Genomic DNA, 12651 nt, shown 5'->3' with positions numbered 1-12651 from the left:
TCAGTTGTGGTAAACGGAAGCTCAAAGACCTGTATGTTCGCTTGATGTGCGAGAACCAATGTTACGCAGCACGTTTTAGCTTCAGCAAGAACCAATGAGGTTTGTTTATATGAGAATAAAAGCCTAAATTCAACCTGTTCATTAGGGTTGTAACGATACACTCATGTCAGGATTCGATACAAATCACGATACTGAACTCAAGATACGATACTATCGCGATATTTTAAGTCAAAATTAAGAAGAGAGTTTTTATTATTATTATTACTTTATTATTATCAGGACCCACAAATATTACCCCAATGCATTAGTATACAATATATTCAACATTATACATAGTAGTTTAATGTAGTCGTCACTGACATTTTCCGTAAACGTTCATTTTTTCCTCACGCAGTAGTCGCGCTTCAAATGCATGCATTCGTTGAATCTCTACACATAAGCGCACACAGGGACAGAAATCTCTCGGGTTTCTTAAAAAGATATCTTCATTTGTGTTTGGAAGTTGAACAAAAATCTTATAGGTTTGAAACGACATAAAGGTGAGTACATGATGACAACATTTACATTTTTGGGTGAATTATAGCTTATAATACAGTAAGCTGAGTCTTGGATAAAACTAACTCATCGCGAATCATATCGTTTACATCAACGATACGTATTTTTATATCACGACATCTCAATATAACGATGTATCTTTACACCCCTACTGTTCATCATATAAAGTGATCAAGTCTCTTCAGAAAGTTTTACGATCTCTTTATTGCAATGCCAGGGTAAAAGAAATCATATTTTACCAGACTTAAGTATGTTGGTTTGCAGTATGAATCAAATGTGATAAGATAAAAAACTATCTGCTTATCTTTCCATCTTTTAAATTCTCCTGTCTTCGCAAGTTGCAAAAACCAACACACTGCTCAAGCAGTGCAGTCTGATTCAAAAACAAATGACTAATTTGAACCAGTTCTTTTAATGAATTGTTTAAAACGACTCACTCATGACTGGTTTGATCTCATTAAATCATTGAAATCATTAAGTAAAAAGGAAAAAAGCCTCATAGCTTGCATTGAAAAAAAAAATATTGATTGATTGACTATTGTTTTATAATGTTCATAAAAAAATCTTAATTTAATTTAATTTCTCATAGATCTACCATTAGTCAGAAAACTGTCATAAGAATATTATTCTAAATAGCATTTAAATTCTGTAGTTTTAAAATCACAATTTAAATACAAGTGTGCATATTGTAATATATTCATCCAATTTTTTAAAAGAATACTGTGATGTAAATTTGTGCTTATATACTGTATATCACTCACCCCTATGTCGTGTCTACTCATTATATTGGATTTGGATCGCAATTTAAACCATTTTTAGTTGAGCATTTTCATTATCCTGCACTGCAAAAACAATAAAAATACAAAGAATGCAAGCACTGTCATCAATACATCAACAGTAGCGGTTCACTTTTATAAATCAGGCCGGATTGCATACCAATTGCAAAATATAAACCATTCCTCGTCTTGGGTGCGGTTCCTTGGTGCGCATTCAAGTTCTGAAAGCCATCAAATGGACTGTGAGGTGACACAATGCAGTGTCAGCAGTGGCCCTTCCATTCTCCACTCATCAACTTGAGACCTGAACCATTTCTGGCAGTGTAAACTGGAACAGCAACAACCGGACCAGGCTGAGATACAAGGCACGGCAGTCTGAATCACAATGGCCCCACTCACGGCGAGGAGAGGTTCACTTACAACACGTTTTTCATACCTCCTGTTTGCTGCCAACAGTAACTCACATCACACCCTGTAGAAGAGGAAACACAATACTGTATGCTGAGGTGGGTGGCAAAGACCCACAGAACAAGAGCTTAAGCCTTCTACATGTTCATCCCCTTCAAAAAACCAAGGCATCTGGAAGCTTCACAGAAGATGCCAAGCACGATACAGTCAGAGGTGTATTTCATGTAGACGCTGCAGACAGGTTTGGGTTTATGAGGGGGCGATCATTCATTCCCTTCCCTTCTTTCGTCACCTCATCCTGACCTTTCATTGAACACCCACTCAGTCACTCTGGGCAGAAGAACAGAGAAAGGGAAAGAATGAGAGAGGCAGAGATTATGCATTTAAGCATTGCTGCACCACAAAGAATTCTCATCAGTGGCCCACAATACGATCACTCAGAGAAAACATCATTGCTAATATCCTGCTGCAGAGCCACTAATGTACGCCCCACTCGGGCCGCCTGATGGGCACGAGGAAATTATGACCGCAAGAGCTATTGACACTGATTCGGGGTTTTGGGGCCAATCGGAGAGCAAGCCATTGTGGCATAGATGGCAAGTCGGTTTTACTTCTTAAACAAGAAAAAAAAAAATGGGTTCCCACATCAGGAAACTTTTAAATGACATAAAGACATACAGGAATTGGGACATGACAGAAAACGCGTTTTGTTGGTGTTCCCAATAAAAGGATTTTTTTTTTGTTATTCTTTCCTCGCCATTGATGGAATTTTCCGGCTTTCTGTGTTTTCACGTTATTATATGGCAGGGGGCGCTATTACACATTTTCTGAAAGAGTAGATAATCTCCAGAAACAAGCGATAGAAGCATTGCATATGCATGTTGTAGTCTTTGAAAAAAAGATTTTCTCAGCTTTTTGTATAAAATGTTGCCTTTTTAAATGAAAAAGAATACATGAAGCTAGAATAATATATATATATATATATTTTTAAGCAGAGTCTCGTCTCTTTCTTTTGATAAATTGCAAGTTTAGATATGCATACAAGAAAAGATTAAAGTTTTGAATATACTTTAATATATTAAAAAAAGTAAGAAAGTATAAAAGTTCACGAAAGTTTTGTGAAAATTATCAAAAATTTTAGTGGTGGCTGGCAACTTCTTTTTTTTTTTTAAACGCTGGCAGGGAAAGAGTTAATATCTAGTTTAAGACGCCTGTGCAAAGACCTTAAAAATGTCTTCATGTTGGTTTTAAAGAACTTTTATACCATTTTAAAGATTTTTTTTTAAAAAAATGACTAAAAATGTCATGTAGTACTATCAAGTAAAAAAGAAAATCCTTACTTTTTTTAAATGATTAAAATATTTTAAAGGTTCTTTTTTCAATTATTTATTTATATTTAATTAAAAATTTTATTATTAATTATCCCATTAAAAACATGCCCATCATAAAAAATGTTAAATACACTACTGTTCAAAAGTTTGTCACTATATATTTTTAGTAAGATATTTTTATTGCTTTTTGAAAAGAAGTCTCTCACTAAAGCTGCATTTATTTGATAAAAAAAACAGTAACAGTAATATTGTGAAATATTGTAACAATTTAAAATAATCATTTCCTATTTAAATATATATATTTAAATCGAATTTATTCCTGTAATGCAAAGCTGAATTTTCAGTATCATTACTCCAGTCTTCAGTGTCACATGATCCTTCAGAAATCATTCTAATATGCTCAATTTGATTTGCTGCTCAATAAACATTTTATTATTATTATCAATGTTGAAAACAGTTGTGCTGCTAAACAGTTTGGTGGGAACAATGATACTTTCCCCCCAGGATTATTTGAATAGAAAGAACAGCATTTATTTGAAATAAAAGTCCTTTGTAAACTTTTGATCTTTTGAATGCTTCTTTGCTGAATAAAATTATTCCTTTTCCTTAAAAAAAAAAATCCAAATTTCTGAATGGCAGTGTGTATAACAAAAAAAAGTAAGTAAAGATAAAAAAAGTGTCATGTCACTGATCCATCTCCACATAGTAGCACATCGTTCATGAGAAAACCCAAATACCCATCCATCTTAAAGAGACAGTTTTATTTTTAGGTCCCTCCCTTAATTCACCAAAGCCGAACATCTTCAGCATATGGGTCGTCTCAGACTCTCCAGGGCGTTGTAAATCTCAAGAGTAGTTCGGTGGGCTGCACAGCTTCATAAAGCTACTATAGAGGCCTGACAGCAGGACGACTCCAGAGCTTTGGCTCCAAGCTACTTCAGAGGAAACTGCAGGCATATTATACGCCGATAAATGCTTTTGGCGGACGACTCGAAAGTGTTTTACACTTCATATTTCAGACAGCGTCATAAACTACACCTTAATAATGTAGAATGATGATTCGTTTATGCTTTTTATGTGAGCAAGCAGAGTAACCGTGTGACTGCGTGGCATGTAGGAACACTGGATTTCACTGTGACATTTTATATCTGTCTATTAACCCATTTCCTCTTCTCTTCTTTCGCTCATTAAAGAGCACATGTTTTCTGCAGCTGCAGGGTAACACTGCTGATTCTGGAAGTGATGTGTATCTGGCCAGACCTAGTCTTAACGCGCACAAACACGCCGATGCCCTTTCGCTCACTGAGCCCAGAACAGTGGTGGTAAGAGCATAAAATGCTGTTAAATCAGATAAGCAGGGATTGGGCACTCTCAGAGAGACGATTATACCGACAACTTTCATAGGTTTATTGGCTTACGCCCACCGAATTTCCAAATCATTAAAGCCTCCAACCTCTTGACCTAGTTTTGACTTTGCTTGGGCTCCCGCATGCAAACGAACGTCTGCTTTGGGTAAGCAATGCTAAAAAAGCACCAAAGAAACGCTGAACGTCCCTCAGCGAGATTTACGAGTGTCAGTTGGTGTGTAAAAGAGGGGGGTGTTCAGTGTGTGTTATAAGGAGAAGGATACGGACAGCTGAGCGTCAGGCTTTCAGGGTCACTTCGGCACATGGGGCAGCTGTTGGCCGGGCGGCCCGGTGGGCAGCGGAGGGGAAGGAATCAAAGGTCATGGTTTAAAACATGGTCGCAGGGACGGTCTTGCCTTCAAACATACACACCAGTCACCCCCACACAACCCCTGCACTCCAGTGACCCACGAGTCCCCTGCGAGTCTGCAAATGAAGGCATCTTTAAACAAACACCAGCCTTTAAAGATCTTCCATGCTTCTGATGCCACACACAGAAGTAAGAAGATCTACCAGTAAAGCATATAGTCTTCGTTAAGGTAACATGAGCAGCATTGAAGTGTGCTTGAAAGGGAGTACATCAAACAAAGGGTGGCATGGTGAAGACGCATTCTCAGCACGACGGACCTCTCGTCACCTACAGCAGAGGTCAGAGGTCAGAAATCAGACGCTCAGGGTCTCTCTACAGTTACGTCTATAGTTCGACAGAGACGGACTAAGTGCTGTACGGCCATTATGATCATGATGGCTTTGTTGATTTGGCGAATTGCGATTAATGATAATAATAATGTCATTAAACAATGATATAATTTTTATATATTTTAAATATTCAAAAATTTACCAAAATTAGTTTATGACTGGGAGAGTCAATGTTACCTTTAAGTTTCCTCTTGAGTCCTTAGTTGACTTACTGGCCATTTCCCCTGTAAATCACCTTTACTCTCGACTCAACAAGTTCAGTAGAGAAGCAGTGCTTGATGGAGTGGTGTTTGTCTGTAATACAGTGCTCCATATATCTGCATAGTTAACATAACCTCTGCCTGCTAGTTGTCAAATGGCCAAACATGCAGTAATTGACATGTGAGGGATGCAGAAATTGTTTATAATAAAATGGAAAACATTATGCATTATTTATGTTCACTATGTTATTAGGTACAATTTTTTCCATTTACTAAATGATACCAATAAATAAACAAAACAAACAAACAATAGAACATTATGACTAGTGTGCGTTATAAGAGTAATAGTTATATAACGACTACTTATGACCTGGATATGTAGATTTGTAATCGGGGGAATTCACATGGAGCAAAGGCTGTGTGAAGTCAACCGCTGACCTAGTGACCCGACAAAGTAAAGGGAATTATGAGAAGAATGAACCACGCAGTGTGGTTGAGCGAGAGAGGTCAGCATTCGGTGTGTTTATTATCCTTCTGAAGTGGATTGGAGGTAGTTTCCTTGAAGTAGTGTGGCCGAGTACCGGTCCCTTTAATGTGAGCAAATAGGCACAGATAAATGCGCTCAATTGTTTTGCCTCCCTGTTCCTTCAGGCATTGTGTACTTGCTCTGTGAATCCTGTAGAGCGGTACACTATTAAGACAGGAAGGAAGGGGAGCGCCGCTTGCTGCGGTCCAAACTTAGTCCAGAATTCCTTCCATAAGAGCTGAAACTAAAAACTACATGCCAGCTATTACCTGAGTGCACTAACATGACCCTTTTACAGTGCTTTTCCTTTTCTGGAACGTTAATATAGTGTTTTATGATGTCTTATGCACTGTGTAAAGAGTCATTAAACCATAAACTGTGATCTCAACCGCCAATTGTTTACATAAGGTTATTTTTTCCTGTGCATAATCTGCATAGCTGGAAGATGTGTGTATAGTAGTTAAGCAGCGCAGAGTACGACATCGGGCCTAAATCCTCATCAGAAAGGTGTGATTAATGTTTTCCACTGATGCATATAAAAGCACTCCCTGGAGAGAGCAATGGAAAGGAAAAGCAAAAGGAGAAATTTTAAAAAGAGAGAGAAGGATATTGTGGCTTTTAGCCCACAAAATTTGTGTTAGACATAAAAGTATATCTGAAATTCTGGCTGTGGTGCCAAAACCTCTTCTGTTGACATGAAGGTCACAATTCAAGATGACCACAAGTGGTAGTTGTAACTAAGACAGAGGTGGAAAGAGTAATAAAATATTCTACTCAAGTAAAAGTACTACTACTTCAATGAAATTTTACTTAAGTACAAGTAAAAGTACCGGCCTAAAAATCTACTCAAGTAAAAGTAAAAAGTAGCTCATTTAAAATTTACTCAGAGTAAAAGTTACTGAGTTACTTTTTTAACAGCGGGTGGGGGAATCCCCCGTGTAGGGCTGTAATGGTATGAGATTTTCACAGTATAATAACGTCTCAGAAAATATCACGGTTTACAGTATTAATCAATTATTAAAGGTGCTATATGTATTTTTTACCGCCTCTATTGGTGATGTTTCAGATTGCAACCAATTTTTACAAGAGCGCTCGTGCTCGAACACAAGAGCGATCACTCATCGTACCGACCACACTGATACTTTCAACACACTGGAGAAAGCATCACACAACATGCTGGAAACTCATATAAACTCCCACTGCAACTTTATAATAATAGGCTACTTTTATCAGCTTGACTTTGAACTAATGCTCCATGCTCGTACCATGATAACGTTACATTTGTGGTGTTATCTAGCATAAGGCATTTCACCAACCATTCGTGTATCTTTCACAATCAGCAATGTCAACATAGATGAATGTATAATATGATAACGAAAACGGTTAGTGAACTAGACTGAACAATTTCAGTGTAACAGTAAGATCGTAGGAAGTAACATTACTGTACTGAACGTGTCGGAAATGTGTATTATAAACAATATGATAGTAGTGGGATGAGTGACGTTAGACAGTAGATCTAGTACATAAAATAAAAGTTACATCCTAAAGCACCTACTTTTTGTTATCCTGGAACAGTCTTTTGTATTCATTTCATGTCTCATGTATGTTGTAGTTTACCTTGCTATTTCATTATAGTTTAACATTATTTCAGCATATCTGAAAACTTGTAATTTATCACAATAAAAACAGCGGAGGTCTCTCCATAATTCAAACGCTCTGCCGATGTTGATCCGTGTTTTCGTCCTAAGTCGATCCGATTCACGTTTGGCCTGACGAGTTTCAGCAGATACATTTTTGTTTTGTTTTGTTTTTATATTTTTGTGGAGTTTGTGTTGGAGTGTGTGTTGTGCTGGAGGCAGGTCGTTTGTTGGTGTTATCAGACTCCATGTGGTCAGCTGCAGTGCCGTCGCATAGACTGTATATAAAAAGGATAGAGGCTCGGGAGCGCAAGCACGTCACATCCGATGGATTTCGCAGTAAATCCGACCCGGAGACTTCACATAGAAATAGGAATACCGGCCTTCAGAGGTAATAGCTAAACCCAACAAGTGGATCATTGTAATGTGTGATTACAAGCCCTTCACACACAGGCAATAAAAAAAGGATTAATTTTAGAAGAAAAGTTACATATAGCACCTTTAAATAAATAAACGGTATTATTAAATTATTATTATCATTAGTTAAAATGACAGTTAAATTAATGAAAACAGGGTTTTTTTTGGTTGAACAAATGCTTTTACTATAACAAACTTGAAACCATTTGTTTGTTTTGTTTATTAAAATTTCAATAAAACATGTCTAATCAATTAAATTCAATGATTGATAATGAATTAGATTGACAACTTATTTTTAACATTAATAATTTATTAAAATGTAAGAATAATATAGTCCTATGAAATGTATTTTGTTCAGAAAATTAATGTTTCTTTTTATGATTTAATCCAAATATATTATCAAAAACGGTGGTAATCAAATGTAAATTAAAACTTTGTGTCCTTTTATTTTTGGGGGAAGCGCTGCAAAAACAGATTTACTAAATTAAACCATGGACAAAAAATTTATATTCCTTTAAACAATGTTTAAATAAAATGTATTATTGTTGTTATTATTATTTTGAGAAGTTCGTTCTATTGTATGCCCAGAATTTCTCCTTAGTAAAACCGAACTTTTATTTTGACAGGTTGTAGTGAAGACCCGTTTCAAAGTGTAGCCTACCGGTATTTGACAATGGTTTTTCTCATATAAAATTATGAAAATGCTCATTAGGCGTTCTCTCAGAGCAGCTCTGGAAATGTATTCATGTCCTCAAATTGTTTGTGAGACGCTGAAAACACCATGAACGTCACGCGTACTTGAGTATGTAACGTTAACGTTAGTAGACAAAGCGGCGCAGCTCAGCAGAACAAATATGTTATATATTTACATAGCAGTATTTTTGTGCTTCAATATTCACAGACCATGTCGCGATTGGATTTATTGCACAGTTCTACTTTCCATGTATTCATCCATCCATTATTTTGCGTGTTTTACGTGACATCTGCGTTATGTAAATTCCATTTTCATGACTGGATTCCGGGATTCCCATTCCCTCTGCATCACGTAAGTCATTCGGCCTTAAGTTAAATTCATCGGGACATACCTTTATCTGCAGGAGGGATGGTGTCCTATGTATCCTCCTTTTGCAGCCACTTTGCGTCCACATTTTTTGCAAATTGGATATCTATCCTCGAGGACAACCACTCGTTTTTTCTACAAAGTATTTCCATACTCTGGCCATAATTCGCTTCATAAGAATTCGAGGGCGCTTGCAGCTTCAGCTGGGTCTGCGTCAACTTTCTTGCGCGTTTGTTCTCCCGCCCTTCAACCATAGACAGTATAAGAAGCCTTCAACCAATGCAATAGTTTCCGGAGTGTGATTTTTTTTTTCTCCCTTGTATTATTTTTTACTCAGTAACGGATATGATTTCAAATGTAGCGAAGTACAATACTTCAAACAAAACGTACTTAAGTAAAAGTAAAAGTACAGATTTTAAAAACTACTTAAAAAAGTAGAAGTACACAAAAAAACTACTCAATTACGTAACGCGAGTAAATGTAATTCGTTACTTTCCACCTCTGAACTAAGACATAAACATTTCAGGAAGACTTCTTTAGCTGCAGAGATAGAAAAATCGCAATTATGAAGACCAGTGGCTTGTTTCTTTTAAATTGAATGTTCAGTGTGGATTCATTCAAGGGTGGTTATGAAGCATTCCCAGACTTATTTTTTTATTATTATTATTTTTAATTAATAAAATAATATATATTTATTATAATATCTATTATAATATAAACAACACAAACATGTCTATAAATTACAGTTTATAATTAAAATTTAAAAAAGTATTTTTAATAGGCTACTTAATACCCAACACAAGATGTGAAAAGATGTATAAAGAAAAGATTACCAAATTATCATGTTGTGGTGCATGTAAGATACATAATTCACCTTTGTTAAGTGTAGTTCTATACACTGTTGGTTGTAAACACAGCACTCTGTTCTTCACGACTGTTCAGGGATCGCGGTCCCTTTAAATACTCTGAACGTGTGCTCACGTGGGACGCATGTCAGCGCCATTTGCTTTTATTACTTTTCTTTATATAAATAAACGACACACGCATTCGTGTGCTCAAAGTGAGAAGTTGTCTCTTGCAATTTACTGCAATTTCCACACTGGTGACCCCGACATTAGTCTGCTGGACGTATCCAGAGACACTACACGACCATGACCGCGAACGCTGTCACCCTTAAACTCCCCGAATTCTGGGAATAGTCAGCATCTGCATGGTTCGCCCAGACTGAAGCGCAGTTTGCGTTACGTGAGATCACCGCGGATACAACGAAATACTACTACGTTGTGTCGGCTCTCGGAAATTCAACAGCATCCAGAGAGGTGAGCCTTCTTACAAATCCTCCCGAAAATGAGAAGTATGCAGCACTCAAAGCCCACCTGTTGAAAACGTTTGAACTGTCGGACACTGAGAGAGCCAACAGGCTTTTCTCACTTCAAGGACTGGGTGACAGCAAACCGTCTGAGCTCATGGACCGCATGCTGGATCTTTTAGGTGAGCACAGACCAGATTTTCTATTCATCCAGTTATTCCTGCGTCAGCTACCTTCCCAAGTGAGAGCTGCATTAGCTAACACCACAATCACTGACTGTCGGAGACTGGCTGAAGAGGCTGATAATTTTTTTCTGGCGAGTCAAGGACATTGTGCGGCCGCGTTTTTTTCCGCGCACATCGCTACGGTGACGAGGGACGATTCCACACTCATCGGTGCAACCACTTCTCGTCGGCAGCAGTCTTCTGGCCCCCAACAGCTTTCAGGCTTATGTTTCTACCATGCAAAGTTTGGAAGTAAGGCTACCAAATGCCGTTCGCCATGCAGTTTCGGCGGTTCGGGAAACGCCAGGGCCGGCGCTCAGTAGTGGCCATGAGTGTCGGCCGCGTAGACAGGCTGCTTTTCATCCGTGACAGCATCTCCGGACGCCGTTTTCTGTGCGACACGGGAGCACAGAGGAGCATCCTGCCTGCATCCCGTTTGGACATGGTGGCCGACAGCCACGGCCCCCCTATGGAAGCTGCCAATGGTAGCCCCATCCGCACATATGGAACGAGGTACGTCGAATTGTGTTTCGAAGGACAGCAGTTCGGCTGGGATTTTGTTACAGCAAAGGTTGCCATCCCCCTCCTCGGTGCTGATTTTTTATGTGCACATGGATTGTTGGTGGATGTTAAGAACCACCGTCTGATTGACGCCGTTACATTCTGTTCATATACGTGCACGCTCAGCGAGGCCGACTCCACACGATTGTCTAGCATGCTCTCAGCTTCCGATGATTTCCACCGTCTACTTGCCAGTTTCCCAGCCCTCACTCAGCCCACTTTCTCTGCATCTGCCGTCAAGCATGGTGTGGAGCACCATCTCGCCACTTCTGGCCCACCCGTCTACGCCCGTGCTCGGCGCCTTGACCCGACCAAACTTGCCGTTGCAAAGGCTGAGTTTGCGAACATGGAACGCCTGGGCATAGTCCGCCAATCCGACAGCCCATGGGCGTCACCCCTCCACATCGTCCCCAAACCGGGCGGTGGCTGGCGCCCGTGTGGCGACTACCGGCGGCTTAATGAAGTAACGACCCCTGACCGATACCCTGTTCCGAACATACAGGATTTTTCTGCACACCTGGCTGGCAAGGTGATTTTTTCCAAAGTGGACCTCATCCGGGGATACCATCAGGTGCCGGTACACCCACTGGACATTCCCAAAACGGCAGTGATCACGCCTTTTGGGCTGTTTGAGTTCCTGCGCATGCCGTTCGGCCTTAAAAATGCCGCCCAATCTTTTCAGCGCCTCATGGACTCTGTTTTGCGGGACCTGCCTTTCCTTTTTGTGTACTTGGATGACATCCTGGTGGCGAGCACGTCCAAGTCTCAGCACCTGGCACACCTCCGAACCCTTTTTGAGCGGCTTAGCCAACATGGATTAATTGTCAACCCCGCCAAGTGCCAGTTCGGTCTCTCCACCATCGACTTCCTGGGACACAGAGTCACTAAGAACGGGGCAGTCCCTCTCCCATCAAAGGTGGAGGCAGTCACACAGTTCCCACGCCCGCTCACTTTCAAATCGCTGCAGGAGTTCCTTGGGATGGTGAATTTTTACCACCGCTTCATTCCTCGAGCTGCTCAGCACGAGGCCTTGAAAGGTAAACCCAAGCAAGATGTGGAATGGACTGATGGCAGGGACGAGGCTTTTGCTGCCACAAAGGCCGCCCTAGCGAACGCCACCATGCTGGCACATCCTTCTCCTACAGCCCCCATTGCCATCACCTCGGACGCCTCGGACTACGCCGTCGGTGCTGTCTATGAACAGTGGGTAGGCGGGGCCTGGCAGCTGCTGGCTTTCTTTAGCCGTCAGCTGCGCCCCTGTGAGCGGAAGTACAGCACTTTCGATCGGGAGTTGCTGGGTCTCTACCTAGCCATTAGACACTTTCGTTCAATGCTGGAAGGCCGACATTTCACTGCTTTTGTGGACCACAAGCCACTAACTTTTGCCATGGCCAAGGTAGCTGAGCCGTGGTCCGCCCGCCAGCAACGTCAACTGTCCTACATTTCAGAGTTCACCACGGACTTGCAGCACGTTGCTGGTAAGAACAACTGCGTGGCGGACTGCCTATCACGTGCTGTGGCAGGGGCAGTCCATCTTGGTTT

The 12651-nt window shown here is 40.1% G+C and overlaps 2 protein-coding genes across 2 annotated transcripts in view; both read right to left on the bottom strand.

Moving 5' to 3' along the window:
* Window positions 1–12651, bottom strand: part of txndc17 (thioredoxin domain containing 17) — a 78428-nt gene that overhangs the window by 11998 nt on the left and 53779 nt on the right. The gene's annotated exons all lie outside the window — the stretch shown is intronic.
* The window catches only part of nxn (nucleoredoxin), a 78176-nt gene that overhangs the window by 23352 nt on the left and 42173 nt on the right, over window positions 1–12651 (bottom strand). The gene's annotated exons all lie outside the window — the stretch shown is intronic.

This window comes from Rhinichthys klamathensis, unplaced genomic scaffold (assembly GCF_029890125.1).
Source record: "Rhinichthys klamathensis goyatoka isolate OS25496 unplaced genomic scaffold, OSU_Roscu_1.1 h1tg000781l_1, whole genome shotgun sequence".
Classification (NCBI taxonomy): Eukaryota; Metazoa; Chordata; class Actinopteri; order Cypriniformes; family Leuciscidae; genus Rhinichthys; species Rhinichthys klamathensis.
Note: the sequence above shows the minus strand (reverse complement) of the source record. Positions and strands in the feature narration are given on the sequence as shown.